A 16,756-nucleotide genomic window follows, 5' to 3' on the forward strand; every position below is an offset into this window, starting at 1 on the left:
CGAGCTCAGAAATATTGTTAAAAAAAATTCTTGTTAAAAATGTATATGTGGGGGTTTTTACCTGAAAATTTAAATAAATTCAGGGTTAATGCTAAGCAGATAATCAATTTTTAATTCAATAGCTAAAACAAAATTAAGAAAAATAGGCAATGTCTTGAAATGGTGCATTTTGTTCTAAGATTTTGTTATAAAAATGTTACTACATTGTCAACAAAATAACTTTGGGTAAATGCAGAGCAGACGTTTAATTTCATTTTATGGCCTCTTAAAATATTTTTGCAATATCAAAAAATCTGTCTCAAAATTTAAAAAATAGGGATTCTTTTTGCTAATTTTGAAAGTAAACTTTTTATGGTAATGAAATCAAACATTTCACTTTGAACAAAGCTATTATGAAATGGTTTTAATGCTTTCAGAAATTCTTCTAATTCCTCCTTTTTATGGCTGAATCTTTACTTTTGCTATTGTGAATTAGCGCTAAATTTTTTAAAAATCATGCTGCATTAGATAATTTGTGTCTAAAGTACAGAGCTTATACTGAAAACACCTGTTTTGTTCTTTTGTATTTAGCCTATCCAAAAGTCATTCTTACTGCACAGCCCCTTCAAGTCCAGAGGAATGTTCTTACTCCCCAGTCATTCATTGTGTTTCTGCTGTACAACAAACACCCTGTTTTCAATGACTTGGTTTTCTAAAGTCTTAGAAAAAAATGTTATATAGACAAGAAAATTACTTACATTCACCTCTGCTGTCAGATGAACTACCTCATCGAGACGTTCTCATACCAGAAAATCAGATTTAACCTGACACTTAATAGTGCCATGTATTTTTTATAAAAATCTGACAGCTCCTGGATACATTTGTGAAAGTGTTATTTCAGACTTAGATGTTTCTGAAAATATATCAGGAAGGCAGGATTATTTGCTTATTTTACTTAAGACATATTGACTGTACTGCCTTCTCATCCACTAACAGATGCATCTTTATTCTTTCCACCACAGGAAATGAGAGCAGGCTAAGATGTATCCAAATCAGTTAACTGCATTTACTTGAGATGATTTTGCCAATGTGTGAAATGAAAAAAATGCGGAAGGAAAAAGGACTTCATAGTCAATATAAATAAAACTGGGCAAACGCAAAACTTATTTTCTTGTCTTCCTCATTGCTTTTTGAGACCTCACCACCATACTGCATATTCCTGATGCCTCTGACTGGGTTTTGAACTGGGTTATGTGTTCATTTCATAAAGGGAAGAAAGAAGAATAGCCAGTGCAATTGCCAGTGCAACTTCTGTTTGTCTGCCTCCTTTCTCTAAAGGGCATGAGCTGTCTGCTTTAGGCATAAGCTGCTTGTTATCTGAGTTCAGCAGCAGGTCAGTTCTTTTCTCAGTAGGTTTCACTACAGTCATTCAGCTACCACAGCTTTTTTTGCTTCCTTTCCCCAGAGGAGGAAGTAAAGAAACCTAAAAGCACAATTAAGGTTAAACAAAGGGATGGGGACCAAGGGAACAGTTCTGCAAAATGGCATCTTGGCCAATGTTTTTACAGTATTGTGGAAATACCCTCCACAGAAATGGAATTTTGAGATAACAGTACTGATGTATGCATATTTTGAAGAAATCAATGGCTTTTTCAAATCTTCTCGTCATGCTCCAAAATATGTTTAAACATGTCTTTGAGGCTTACACCATCTTATCTACTACAAAAAGCTCTGATTTACCCATGTTTACTATCCTAAGCTACTTCCCCAAGGAAGCAGGGTATACTTCCTCATTTTATACATACATCTTTTTATATATATTTATATATATGAAAAGTTTCAGATCTCTTCATGTCTGTATTTTAGGAAGGAAACTACCCTCCTCTGGTGTTTTTTTGTGAGCTTGCATGCTGGAGCTTTTTCTTCTTTTCCTCTTGTTCTTTTATGTTCATTACCAGGTTTTATCCCTCCAGTCCTGAAAGAAAAAATCACACAACACTTCTCCCATCTCTTCCGACACAAAGTCAAACAAAACAATCATTTCATCTTAATCAGGTACAAGACACTAGTGACTAAAAGGATTCCAGAGACTGAGCTCCCTTGTTCTCTCTGTTTTCCCTCCTGCTGATCTTTTTGAAGGTTTCCTTATTTCTGCTTCCCTACCTTTTGTCCTTCCACCACATTTTTGCTTTTTGGCAGTCTTTTTGCTTTTGATACTGATTGTCTTTAAAATCTAGGGAGGAAACATCCTCACTGCAGTTAATGGGACCCCTACGCTAATTCTATTAAAGCAGCTTTACTGACTGGAGTCAGTGTTTTGTTTCATTAAACTTTGTCTTTCTTCTGTCATGTTCAGTACGAGGAGAATCTCTTTCCACTGTTCTTCTAGAGGCTGATAATGCCATAGCTTTCACTGGGAAGGAAACCGGGAGTAAGACTAAAAGTTAAGTACTTTATATCTGACTAACACCAGAAGATTCTATAATCAGTGTTAAGTCCCTCATGTTGTTTACCTGCAAGTAGCAATGTCAGCTCATTGCAGTCTCAGCCTTGCACAAACTGGAATTTCTGGCTATTATGGGAAAGTAAATAGCATAATGTGGACTTTTTTCATTGAATTCTTATCACCGCTAATAAGGAATTTTTCTGCATTTCTTATATATGTCTAATATGTATAATTTTTTTCTTATTCAAGATGACTTCAGGGCAAGGATTTTTATTGATTTTTTTTTAATAGCAAGCTCAGAAAATGGCATAACTTAAAGAGAGACATTAGTTTGTATAAACATGGGATGAGTGTGTGCTGGTTTTGGCTGGGAAATAGTTGATTTTCTTCATATTAACTAGTATGGGGCTGTGTTTTGCATTTGTGCTGAAAACACAGGCATGTTTTAGTTATGGCTGAGCAGTGCTTACACAAAGTCAAGACCTTTTCTGCCTCTCACACCATCCCACAGGTGAGCAGTCTAGGGGTGCACAAGAAGTTGGGAGGGTACAGCACATCACTTGGCTAAATAAAGAATGCCTCACTAATTTCACACACCTTATGGGAAGATCAAATCTTTTTTATTTCAGGTATTTAAATAGATTTCCCCAAAGTTTATGAGCCCATAGTTTATAAATTTATAGCTTCGATATATTTCTGTGGCCATTAATTACCGTCTGATCTAATAACCTTTATTCATATTGATGGGAACTTTGCCTGAGTGGTGACAACTCAATGGAGACCTGATTAAAAATATATAGTATAATTTTAAATGGCCACAAAATCCAGGAAAACAAAGCCAAAATCTATTTAAAGGAAATGATGTTGCTTAGAGTGGGCTGTTAGATCTCTTAACATCAGCAGGAGCTTTGTTATTCATATGGAAGGAACCTTTCCAGATGCTAGGCTAGTTATTCAAGCTTTAGGTCTGCATGGATGCAAAATAGAAGTGGGTTGGGATTTTGTGTTTACCAATACAACTATGTTGCATTGGTATGCAGTCTAATTATATTGTACAAATACATTGCACTTGTTTAGGAATATGTACAGAAGCATAAATTTGGAGGTTGCTTACAACCTAATCACTTCCATTAGCTATAAAAAAAAAAAAAAGGATATTCATTGTGCCAATACAAAAACAAATGAAAAACAATCCTTCAAGTGTGTGTTCAGGTGTCTTGTTTCTTTCTTTTAATGTAAGATGTTGTATTTGGGTAATTCTTTGACAGAGAAAACTATTTGCTATCGATGTACTATTACTTTTTAAAAGTTTCATTTTAAGACTTTTTGTGAAACAATTTTGGTGTTAGTCTGGCTAATTTGGATCTGATCATGACACTTGGAGTGTGAACAGTGTTGCAAAAAGTGATTTCCTTGCTCTTCAGGCTCATTAAAAACAGAGAACCCAGCAAGGGCAAGGGAAAATAGGTCTGCAAAAGATTGTTACATACTGGAATATGTGGCTAACATAGTCTCACAGAACACCAGCAGTTCATCTTTATTAAAATCAACCTATATTCATAAACCAATCTCTTTGCTCCCTTAGAATCAGAGAGAAGGGGAGATAGAACCGTCATGAAGAAAAATATATGAAAGGTATATGAAAGAAGGAGGACACTGAGGTTCCTATCAGAAGTTTTTGCCTTTTCTTTCTTTTGATGTTCAGTGACAGCTATTCAATGCTCATGTTGCCATCATGGAAACCTGATGAATTCCCCAAAATAAAAACATTTTGCTGGACATTCAAATGGATCTGCTACTGAGTTGCTGATCTAATACACATGTAAAAGTAATATAAATCTTAATATCTGCTCAGATGAATTAGATTACTACCAGAAAGCAACAGTTAACCCAGCAGAAACATCTCTGGCAACAAATCCAAAATCTTAAAACAAGAGGTCCAGCTTGCAAACAAGGTGAGTAATACTCTTGTCTTTGAGACAGATAACTACCTTACAACCTTAACTTGACCAAATACATTTTCTTACCAAAGAAACCCCCCCCCAAACTGCTTATTTCACCAGATCATCAGCCTCTCTAAGCAGACACTTTGGACCATGTTCTAGTGATAGGAATGCCATAACAAATAGTGGTTAGGTACATGGGAAAGAAAATATTATCATATTCTGCTCATGAGTTAAACTGTTACATAATTGTAGTGACATTATTTTAAAATAAATAACACTTAAAAAGGCTCACTGTCCTTATGAATGGATGTTCAGATGTCAATATAATAGCTGTTGTGTAAAAGGAATTTGTATATTATATTAGGGCATGAAAGTGCAGATAAACCCTCATTGCTGTTAGTGACTGTTAATGGGATTTACAAATTAGGAACATTTTGACTGAAGGAACTTAAAGGTTGGAGTTATCTTTTTCTCTTATTTCTAATAGCAACCATGAAGATGGTAAAATATGGAATATGGAAAGAAGGCAGACTACAGCTTGAACTTTTATTTCTTACTAGCCCTTAGAAAAATGACAGTAGTCTGGCATATAGACCATTTATAATTATAAGATAGTTAAAAGTGGGGAAATTGTCAGTAACTGCAGAGTGTTTGGACAAAACCCCTGCAATTTGAGATAATTATCTCTCCAGAGTTCTTGTTCTGACCATAACACATGTGTTTATGTAGTTCTATTGTATCAGGCCTTTATTTATACTTGCTTTTTACATAGCCTTATTAAAAATCAAAATAAAGAGATCTGGAAACAGTGTTTGAAAAGTTTTTTAAAATAGATCAACTGTCATTAAATAGACATCGGAATGCAAAGCATTTCTAACAGTCTGTTTTCAAGTAGCAAGGGCAAAACACAGAATCGAGGAGCGAGGGATGAGGTGTATTGCATAATCCTGACTGCATCCTAAAGCCATGCAAGAGCATGTAGCTGTGCTGAACCCAGTGATGCTCTACTACAGGGGTCCTCAAACTACGGCCTGCGGGCCGGATACGGCCCCCCAGGGTCCTCAATCTGGCCCCCGGTATTTACAGACACACACACACACCCCACTGGGGGTTGGGGGGGGGAAACCAAGCAGCCACAGACGACCTCCTGCCACTTAATCCGTGCGCCAGCCCCCTGTTTAAAAAGTTTGAGGACCCCTGCTCTACTAGCTCTAAACAGCTGAGCTTCTGGATAATTATGATTTAAAGCTGTGCTGTTGTCGCACCTTGGTTTTGTTTTCCCAGTCTTTTAAGAACTGTCTTGCTTCCAAAACTGTGGAAAGCTCAGGAGCTTTGAATCTTTGAGTTATGTAACTTTTGAACATAATCAGATGTTATTATTTTCTCCAGAAAATGCAAGAAAATTGGAGGAATCACTTGTCTTAATATAAATATAAGTAAGCAGACCTAAATATTGCATACTACAGTGATAAACCCAGTTAATTCCTTGTTTATGCTAAGGTAGATAAAACTTCTAAAGTACACAGCAAACTTTAAAAAAATAAAGTTCAGTAAAAACCATGTAAAATGAGTGTTTGTGAATTTAACAGCTATCCATGATTGAAAAGCTGTTGTCTTCTGTTATGTGTAGGAACATTGGTATTTTGATGAACTGTAAACCGTAATTATAATCAATATGCACCAAGTATAACCAGAAAGTATAAAATTAAATCATAAAAAAATTTCTAAAAGATTTCTAGCTTTTATTTATGATCATAAATTAAGGAGTCCTCATTAGAAGCATGAAAAAAATAACATACCCCTGCCTGCAGACAATCAGACAAGCAAAAAGCCCTAGGCAGAGGAAGAGAACAATCTTTTTTTTTTGTCAGATCTTAACTGCAAAAGCAGTGGCAATTACCGAAGAAATTAGCTGAGAGATGTTTATTTTTTGCCCTATTGCCCTTCAATGCTATCTCTATATCTTTCAATAACTGAGGGCTGAACTCAAAAGGAGCAGCAGACTGTATGTCATAGGACTAAGCTATCCTTCTGCTAGAGCTGCTGGTGGCTAGTTGCACAGTATTTGGGCATGTTAGTAGCCTTATTTAATAGCCTTATTTAATTTTATTTTTTTTTATAGAGTGCAACAATCAGAACTCTATTTTACAATCTCTATAGACCAATGTGTTATTCATTTATGTTTCAACATCACTGATACTCTCTCTGCTGCTTCTAGTGTAATCCTTCAACTGAACAAGCCAATGTTCTTGTCCATGCCCTGATCTCCTGAGAGGGCCTTTAGCCTTTGAGTTTGTCCTCTCAGCCTGTACAATCCTACACAGGTCATAGCTTGTTCTTGTGATTATACTCTGTGGTCTGCCAACATTAGCACTTAGCTTCAGGTCAGATGTGCACTTTTGAAGGAATCTACCAGTACTTGCTGGCTGGTTTTGTGGTCTCACAGTGGGCTGTTTCCAAGTAAAACTAAACAACAAGATACACCCCAGCAGCTCTTCTAGTGCACTCCAATTGCTAATGGATGTTTCATGTACAGGACCACACCAGAACTATTAGAGAGTAAACTTCCCCTGAATCATGTGCAGTGTGGTGATCAGGTCCTCTGTACCAACTGTTCTACATTATGGATCCATTGCTGTTGCACCACATTTATTGGTAATGAAAATACAGTCTGCAAAGTCAACATCCAGAAGAAAGGTTTCAGCAAGAGGGGTTGGAATGACTTGAGGATTAGGGTGAATCTTTTATTTATCTGAGATGGTAGCAGAACTCTAGGCCAGGGACCTGATGAGAACTTCAAGAATCTTCAAGCTATTATAATGACACAAGCGAAAAGCACTCTCCCCTTAACGGACAGAACCCTTATGTGAATGCCAACAATGAATTGTTGACGTGTTTCAAGCTTAGGTTATTTATGCTAGAAAAGCACTGCTTTTAGAGGGAAAAAAAATACGTACTTCCATTATGGAAGACTTTTGGAATAGGGAATATTTTTCCTTGTTTTGCAAAGGAAACTCTAGCCATGCCACATATCAGGGAGGCCAAACAAATTAGTCTTACTGAGGGACAGAGAGTATAGCAGCATGGATGTGCACTCTTGGGTCCCAACCTGATAAATTCCTTTGTGCATTGATGTAATGTGCCAAGGAGGTACCTGGGATGGAGCTCATTTTATTTCTGTGTTGCTCTGATCCCTGAAGTGCCTATTGTACATCTACATATCTTGTATATTCAAATGTTGTTTGGCTCTTGCCATTGTGGATATTTCAACCTGTAGTATGTTAGATTTTCCATTTTGCCTTTGTATGGCCACACCTCCTTTCTTTCCTTACCATCTGCTGAGATCTGCTCAGGCTATTCTGGGTGAACTTTCAATGATCTAGTATTTCATCATCATGGTATTTCTCAAGCAATTAAGTTCTCTTTGGTATTTCTAAATTAATATGGTCGTATTGTTGGGACACTGCAGTTCTGAATGGGTGACTTGTTAGTGGCATTATTTACTACAAGGCAAATACAAGGCAAATTGAACTTATGCTTGTGTTGTTCAGATTAGTCTTCTTCACAATATACAAGTGGGAAAGTGCTGTGTAGGGGTTTCTTTATGTAGTGTATGAGTAGTTTGACATGCCATTATACCTGATTTTATATACGTTCTTGGGCTACTAACATAGGCACATCAGACCTGCTATAACATTGCTGCCAGATGGTAAGCAAAGACTTTTTGTGTCTATCAGGTTCAACCCAGACAACTTCCTTCATTTCTGGGTGTTGAACCCTGCAAACAAAATTACACAATAGCAAAAATGTTAGCCAGCTCTCTCTCTCTCTCTCTCTCTCTCAAAAAAAAAAAAAAAAAAAAAAAAAGAAGTAAGGTAGGCAAAGTCGAAGATTTTCTAGTTAAGTTCAGTCTCAAATGATTAATTCTGTTTGTACAGTTTCTTTGGGATGGGAGAAAGTATTTCTGATGTCCAGAAAAGAGAGCAGTGGAAACGTGCTAACCTTTACTTTAGTAAGTATAACTGAAGAGAACTGAAATTACACTTGAGCTGAAATGGTGATACTCATACTAGTGTGGATTTCTTCCTCAATGTCTGTCTGCTAGGAGTATTAGAATCCATCAGTCTATCTTAGGCTGTATGGCCGTGTAAATCAATGGTCTCTAAAGCTGAACAAAACAGGGGTTTTGAGCTAGAAGGGATGTGCAGAAGGAATACAGTGCAGCAAACCACTTATATTTTGTTTAGAGATCTCTCTTTTTTAAAAATTCCATGTATAGATCTTGATTCCGCTTTGGTTTATGACAATTAAATAATCTGCAAAATAAAGTCATAAACTGCTGCTACTGCTGAATACTTATAATGAAATTGCAAATGGTCTCAGAATGATAAACTTTTCCAGGTTGTTCCAGGTTTTAATGTATTATAAAAAAGTGCAAATACAGCAAAAATACCAAGTACCAGTGGGCATGGATACAATTAATTGGGAAATAATTCTAGATAAACAACTAGTCATCTTAAATGACAGCTTATCGTAAACAGTAAGGTTTAAAAAGTATCACAAAGCATGTAAATAATCAGCACTGAATATTCACTAGCTCTGCAGAGAAGCAGGGCTTAAATGTTCATGTGTTGTATCACAAAGATGTGGCTCATATTTTTTAAACCTCAGATTTATCCTATGTGATCTTTCAATTACAGAAAAAAGGGGTTTCTACACTATTTTTGTTGCATAGGGTAGAAAGCTTTACCCTGTTAGATGAAAGTGTCAGTGTCTCACCAGCAGAAACTGGTTTGTAGCAGTAGTTTGTAGTAAAAAAAAAAAAGATATTAACATAAGCACATTTTTTACACTGCCTATAGTCCGCTATTTGGATGTTAGTGCTAAGCATATATGTTCCTGGTGTGATTTTACATTAAATTCTTCAGTAACATGACTAAAGAGAGTTTTGTTCATTAGCTAGGTTAGGACCTTCCTTTTCCTTCATTGGAAGAAAAGTAGAAACTTTGAAGTATCTTCTTCTGGCAATTTAGGGCAAAATAAATATTTTTTGCTGTCAAGCAGGGCTTCTGTCTATAAGGATTCCAAAAATCAGATTAAAGATCACTCAAACAATTTTTTTACCTCTTTTGTAAAGAAATGCTCCATAAAGATTTTTTTTCCATGTGACTTGAAATATTTTTGCAAAATATTTTTTTAGCTTCCTGTTCTTTATTTTTTCTTTTCTTTTTCCTGTTACCCCTACTGTAGTGAGTGGCTAGTGAACTGAAAAATTAGTTATTTGCCCAGCTGTAGGGATGAGTGAACAGCAGAAGTCTTGGTTCTTTTTCCTCTGGAGTCTGTAAAAGAAGAGTAAGAAGCTTGCTTCCCTCCACCCCAGTTCATTTAATGTACTCCCTTAACAAATCTAATCAGGCATGGCATGCCAAAAAGCTTCCAAACTCTTTAGTTGATTTTGTGGTTTATCTTCTTTGAATTCCAAAGGTGGGTTATTTAAAACTTTATAAAATAATTTTCTTCTCTTATTTTACAATTAGATGTTCCCTCCCCTTTTTATATTAGTTTTAAAAAAGAAAAATTTAGGTTTTTAATGTAATATAGCTCAACATTGTTTTCCTACTGCTACTTATTTAATTCCATTTAGTTATGATGGATATTTACTCAGTTTCAGAATTTACATTGTTGCCATTGAATTTTCAAGCTTTTGAGTAAAAAAGATAGTTTGTATTTTCCACATTTACAGTAGAAATGCTGATAAAGTTCTTTTCCCTGAAATTCCTTTCGGATTTCTTTAATGCAAAAATTATATTCATATGTTGGCATGAATATTTCTTATTATTTTATTTCCTGGAAACCTGTATATATGATGTCTGTGATAGATGTTAGCAACACCTGTCCCTAACTTTCTTCTTTAATAAAATGGTTTTAAAAAGCTGAAGTAATTTATTTTTTCTCCCCACCATTCACAGTTTTGTCTACTGAATCCCCATAAGCAGTAGTAAAGTCTTTCAATTAGATACTTACATTTATCAAAACCATGATGTTTTGAATATTTGCAAATTTTTAGCTTTTTTGTATCTGGTTGGGTTTTTTTTATTTCAGTTTGGAAGGATTTTTAATTTTCAATTTTTAAAACATTTTGAAACAATGTGAAGCTTATACTTCTAGACTTTTTGAGTCTTAGGAAACAAATTTAAAAATGTGTTTCAAGTTATCCCATTCCTTACATTGCTCCTTCACACTTACAAAAAAGCTTTTCATTCTGTTACTGGATGGCACTATGTTCCCTCCAAAAAGTGCATCAGTCATGTATGTTAACATTTAAACAAAATTTAGGTGTAAACCATTTTTACTTCAGCTTTGAATAAATACTAATATTTGATTTAAATGCAAGTGTTTGAGTTTCAAAAAATGCCTAAATAATTATCTTCAGCTTCAATCATCCTTTTATTTCAGAAAAAAACTTTGTGTCTTTAGGAAAATATTCCCACTTTTGTTTGAAAGGCTTTGCTTTCTAGTAAACTTTTCAATATATCATCTGCTGTTTTGTAAAGAATTTTTAGTGATTTCTTTCTTTAGATTCACGAACACTGAATTAAATTTCTTGCAACATTTCTTATTTGTTTTTAATCTTTTAAGCAAAATATTGGAAACAATAATTTTGGTTACCTTTCTAGGGAAAGTGTCTCCATTAAGTGATAGCATCCATATAAATATTTGTCTTGATAGTGAGGAGAGGAAGGAGGAATATGTTAATGAACTGGGTTTGTGCATGCACATAGCAGGGATGTGTGTATATGTTTATCATTATGTGGTGTAGTACTTGACTTAGTGGTAGCATCCCAGTTAGATTCCAGCAGTAAATCCCTTCAGCTACTCTTTAAGTTTTTGCTAGAAATACCCATTATCCTTTTTCATTTTAATGTGTTCTGAGATGGCAGCACATTGTCTCATTTTACATATTTTGCACAAACCATTGCGGGTCAGGATGTTGTGTGACTGGTGTTTGTGTGCCCTTCCCTGGGCCACAGGTACAGTTTGCCAGCTTTTGGGTGTATTTCACACTTTCCGAGCTGTCCTTTCAGACACTCATTTTCCTTTAGATTTGGCACAATCCAAAATTTCCCATATATATGTATAATGTTGTTACATTCACCTATTTTTACAAAAACTTTAAGGTGTTTTAAGTTTTCATTGGCTTGAGATACATTATAGGGATCTTATTTTCTGAACTGAAAAACAATGATATCACAGAAATTTGTGTCTCACTAATTTTTGCCTTTCTGATTTGTATCAATTTGTATGTTATTGTATTTTTGCTGCCAGCATTCAGTTCTTGTAAATCTGACAGTCTCTGATCAGTTTATCATTTCTTACTCCATCTGGTTTTGAGTTTCATAACTCTTGTTAGTTTGTTTTTTTCTTTTTTTTTTTTTTTTTCCTTGTATGCCTCCCTCATAGTCCAATTACTGATATATAATTATTAATTATATCTAGCTGTTAGTTTGGCTACTGATCACCTGGAATCAAAACCGTGTTAAATTTATAATTTTCTAGAAATTATTGGTGCCACCTATTGGTTAAAATGTAGAAATGCAGCTGCAACTCAAAAGCCAAGTCGGCTGTGGAAATAACTATTGAAGCCGTGTATTAATTAGTTAATTACTAAAATTCTTATTTGTATACGAATCTATGTCAGACTCATTATTTAGAAACATATGGTAACGTTAATTATATGTTGATAATAGATACATTACTAAAGAGAACATATGTTACTAAGTTCTAGAAACTGTTTAAAGTTTTAGACTATTTTCTGTATTTAAAAGATTTAATTAAATATCAAAACTTCTCAATTGCAAACTTCACCTATTAAACATTGTGAAAGCTGTATATGGCAGCTTCTGACTCTTTCTGTTAATTCCTTCTCTTTTAATTTGGCATTTTTAAGAAGTGTGTATGAATTTTAAACACATTTCCTATAACAGCAGTTGTGTAGACTTATTTAATTATGAAATATAAACTCCATCTTAATCAGTTGTTTGAAATAGATTTTTTTAATGTGGCTATAAACATACATATAGACTTTTTTCTCTTTAATATATAGTCCTAACTGGAGAGATAAAATGTGCGGAAAGCTATTAAATTACTGGTTTAAGTGAGGAATGCAACTTCATGTATTTTACCAACCAGGTCAAAATAGATAGCAGCAAGGGTCTTGAGTGTAGCACACTTCCAAGCACGGGTTGTTTTACTTTACAGACCACAAAAATCGTGAATTTAAAGAGCTGCAAGTACAGATTCAGAAGTGGAGTTGGCCCATTCACTCTGATGCTAGATCACAGTGAGACAATGAGTCAGTCAGAAGTGACTATGGAGCAGATCTTGTGGGTGGTTCTGGAAACATAAAGATGCCTGGAAAATTAATGTATCCCAAAGAAACATTATTTCCCCAAGCAGCACCCCATGGCAAGAGGGATTTAGGAACAGCACAAAGTTGCTTCTGCTATTAGATTATTCTCTGCCTAGAGCTTTCATCAGTTATCAGTGTTTAGTTTTCATCAGTTATCAGGGTGATTCAAGGCTCACTTATTGAAGCTGAATGTAAAGCACTAAATCTTTCATAACCATACATACTGAAAACATCATGGGAATGAACAGTTGAGGGGTTGGGGTTTTTTTGGGGGGTTGTGTGGTTGTTATTTTTTGTTTGGTTCGGTTTGGTTGGTTTTTTTCCCTGCTGGTTTTATATTATGGGAGATTATTTTGGTTCATTTGTTTACTTGTGAGACACTTCTATTGGATTTACCATCTGGTGGCTATGCCATAATTATAAGTTAAGTTGGATTTGAGTTATTAAATGTATAATGAGAGGAATTTATGCATAATTATCATTGACAATTGAAGTCCTGGCAATGATGATAGATGATTAGTTACCATTAGGTACCTCCCTTGATATACCTACACTACAATATCAATTTTGTTTCAGAAATACGTAACACTTAATTAGGTGAATTACCTAATTCTTTCATTTTCATTTAAAGTAAGGTCTGACTTGATTCCTGAACTTGTTTGACCTCTTAGAAACATCTACATGTAGATACTACATCTGTCACATAGTACACTTCTTTTTAAGAGGTAGCATTGAAAAGTTAAGCTGAACAAGAAGTATTATTGGAAGTCTGAGATAAAGCACTGCATGAGTTGTTGCTTCTTCAGAGAAATCCATAAACAAAGCAGAAAAGCCTTACTCTTTCATCTCCTGTGATTATCTATTCTCATTGTTTTCTAAGAGCAGAAAATTGTAGCACACTCAATTTTCCAATTTATTAGAATGACAAAAATAAGTATCTAACTGGTGGACATTCTGTGCTTTACAGATATGAAAAATGCAGCCACTGCAGGTGGTTTGTGGTTTCAAATGCTCTACATTTTTGAATTTGTAAGTTCTTGAAGGCAGCATCCAGTGCAATGGCCTGTCCTTGGAAATGGGTATTAGGACCACATAACCTTTACACATACTCCATAACCACAACAGATTGGATTACACAGTAATGCTAGTGAAATGCAAAGCCTAGTGAAACGATATGTAGTCCTGACCTTCTCTTGGCCTAGATATATTTAATTCGGGAGTATTTCTTGTAATTGTCAACCTGTTGTCTCAACACCTGGGCTGCTCCATTTGCATTGCACATTTTGCCTCTGTATGATGGGTTCACAGAATTAATCTGGGAGATAAATAGGGTGTTGTGTGAATACTTATGCTTATTTTACTTGCATGCAAGAAGGCAGATTTTAGTTCTGAGTCACACAGTAACCTGCTTTTACTAAAAGGAACTATCCTAAAACTGGTTTTGTTCCCAAAATGAATCACAGGAACATGGCCTCTTCTCACATAACAGGCCTGTTCCTTATGTGTAGAATAGAAAAGGCAAATCTATTTATGTTAATGTCAGAAATAATTTTGCTTCTTTCCCTCCCTCAGCCCTCACAGCCAAATAAGGGAGGCCTGTCTGTTGTTCCTCCCTGACGCACAGGCCGAGAGTTAGGGTCAGCCGTACATGGGAGATCCCTCCCAAAAGGTTTGCAAGTGCCACGCAGGCTGCAGCTGAAACACAGGGAGGCCACCACAGGCATAAAGGCCTTACTGGAACCACAACAAGCGTAGGACATAATGGAACCGAAGGAAAGGAGCTTAAAAAAAATAATTAAGGAGGAGGTAGCAAGAAGCAAGGCATCCACCTGCCTACATCACCGGCTCTGCAGCCTATGTGGGCTTCATGGAACAGGACCGTGATAGTGCAGGCCACCCCAGCCAGGCTGTCCTCTCTCCCCTGCAGAGTAAAAGCCCAGCTTGGAGGCCAGATTCTTGAAGAGCAATATCACTGAGAAATCGCAGACATAAAGCACCATGTACCATAAAGACATGGTTTATGTCTTCCAACCAGAATAATACTTCAACCTCTTTCCATGTGTTATATGAGGCTCAGGGTAATTACTTCCTTTCCTCACAAGGGTGTTGTGAGAATTAATTATTTAAGGTTTGTGTGGCGCTTCCAAGATACAAAGTGCTATACATGTGCTAATTAGTTTGATTATTATTAGCTGTATGTCATTTGCACTGTCAGGAAACTCACACATGAATAATCCAACCCAGCAGTTCAGTTTTATATACTGCATCCTAGCCAATGGATTAGAAATGCCTCTCATAAAAGAAGCAGTAGAAGAAATAAAGGTGTGCATTGTGTAGCTAAAGAGGTTTGCTGCGCAAGAGTGCCATTTTCATCTTGTAAACATTAACAAAATACTGCTGTAGTGGGTTCTAATTCTCAAAGCAAGCATGAAAACCATTTTGCCACATAGGCGTTCTGGACTCTGGATCTTGAATTACAGGGAAAATTCCAAAGTATGTAGAAAGATGGCCTTTGGATAGAAGGTAGTATCCCACCAGGTATGAATGCATCTATAATCAGGCTTTTGGATTTGGGTAGAATTAAGCAATCGGCAGTGAATGTCTCTGTTACTATGTGTTTCCAGTGGTATTGTTCATAAGGCTTGAGGCTAAAGCCTCTCTATAATGGCCTTACACACCTAAGAAGAGCAAGGGTTCTCTGAAGGTATGTCTCAGGGTAGCGCTTCTATGCTGTAGGAAAGAGAATGCATTAAAAGGGAAAGAATGAGCTTTTGTGAGAACTGTAACACATGAAAACATATTTCCTAGAGATGCATGATTTTATCTCGAAGTCAGTCAGAGCATCTTTTTAACAGGCAAAGACCAAAGCAATATTGTGGATATACTAAGCAGGGAAAAAAATAGAGAAATACCTTATCTAAATCTCTCAAAAAAGCAAGTCTGCCAAATGTAGTTCTTATAATAGGTGACGGACCCTACTACCCTCTTTCATTAAATTTTCATAATCAGTAGTAAGTGCAACTCGATTCCTATATTCACTCTCTCTGGGAAGCCCAGTGTCTTATTCACTCCCCTCACCTAGTCTCATTACCCCTCTATAACCCTTCCATTGTTCTATTTTATGCTCATCCTGTCTTGATTCATCCTGTTTCCTGGTGTTACTACGCTTTTCCTTTTCTTCTCTAGAATGTCTTTTTCTGCCTACAATTCTCTGCTATTCATGCTTTCCTGAGACTGCTTTGTGGGCTTCTTCTCCATTTTTTTTTATATTCTTTTCCCTGTCATGAATCTGAATCGTTTTTCTTTTTTTTCTTTTCTTTCCCCTTTTCACTCCTTTCCGTCTCTTCCCCCTTTTCCTTTTCCTTTTCCTTTTCCTTTTCCTTTTCCTTTTCCTTTTCCTTTTCCTTTTCCTTTTCCTTTTCCTTTTCCTTTTCCTTTTCCTTTTCCTTTTCCTTTTCCTTTTCCTTTTCCTTTTCCTTTTCCTTTTCCTTTCCCTTCCCCTTCCCCTTTCCTTTTCCTTTTCCTTTTCCTTCTCTCCCCTCCCCCTCCCCCTTCCCCCTCCCCTTCCCCTTCCCCTTCCCCTTCCCCTTCCCCTTCCCCTTCCCCTTCCCCTTACCCTTACCCTTACCCTTACCCTTCCTTTTTCCCTTTCCCTTGCTTTCCCGCACATCATAAATAAGATGACTCCTGTAATAATACTGTATTTCCTGGTATACTAATATCATTGTAGGTTATGTTTTTATGTGTTGAAAGCACTTAGACTTGTAGGAGGAGAACATTTATATAGTCTTAACCCCTCCATAGCTGGAAATATAATTCCTGTCCCAGCTCTGTGCCTAAGCTGTCTCTGACTTCAGTCAGGGTAGCCACACACTTAAGGCTGATGTACATGCTATGGTGTTCTGCTGAAACAGCATTTCCCTAAGAAGCCCATCTCCAACATTTTAAATCCCTAGGATGTTTGGATGATTTATG

General features: G+C 36.1%; 1 protein-coding gene across 1 annotated transcript in view; it reads left to right on the top strand.

The window, feature by feature from the left end:
• The window catches only part of NALF1 (NALCN channel auxiliary factor 1), a 490,070-nt gene that overhangs the window by 188,451 nt on the left and 284,863 nt on the right, over nt 1–16,756 (top strand). The gene's annotated exons all lie outside the window — the stretch shown is intronic.

Source organism: Falco peregrinus, chromosome 4 (genome assembly GCF_023634155.1).
Source record: "Falco peregrinus isolate bFalPer1 chromosome 4, bFalPer1.pri, whole genome shotgun sequence".
Classification (NCBI taxonomy): Eukaryota; Metazoa; Chordata; class Aves; order Falconiformes; family Falconidae; genus Falco; species Falco peregrinus.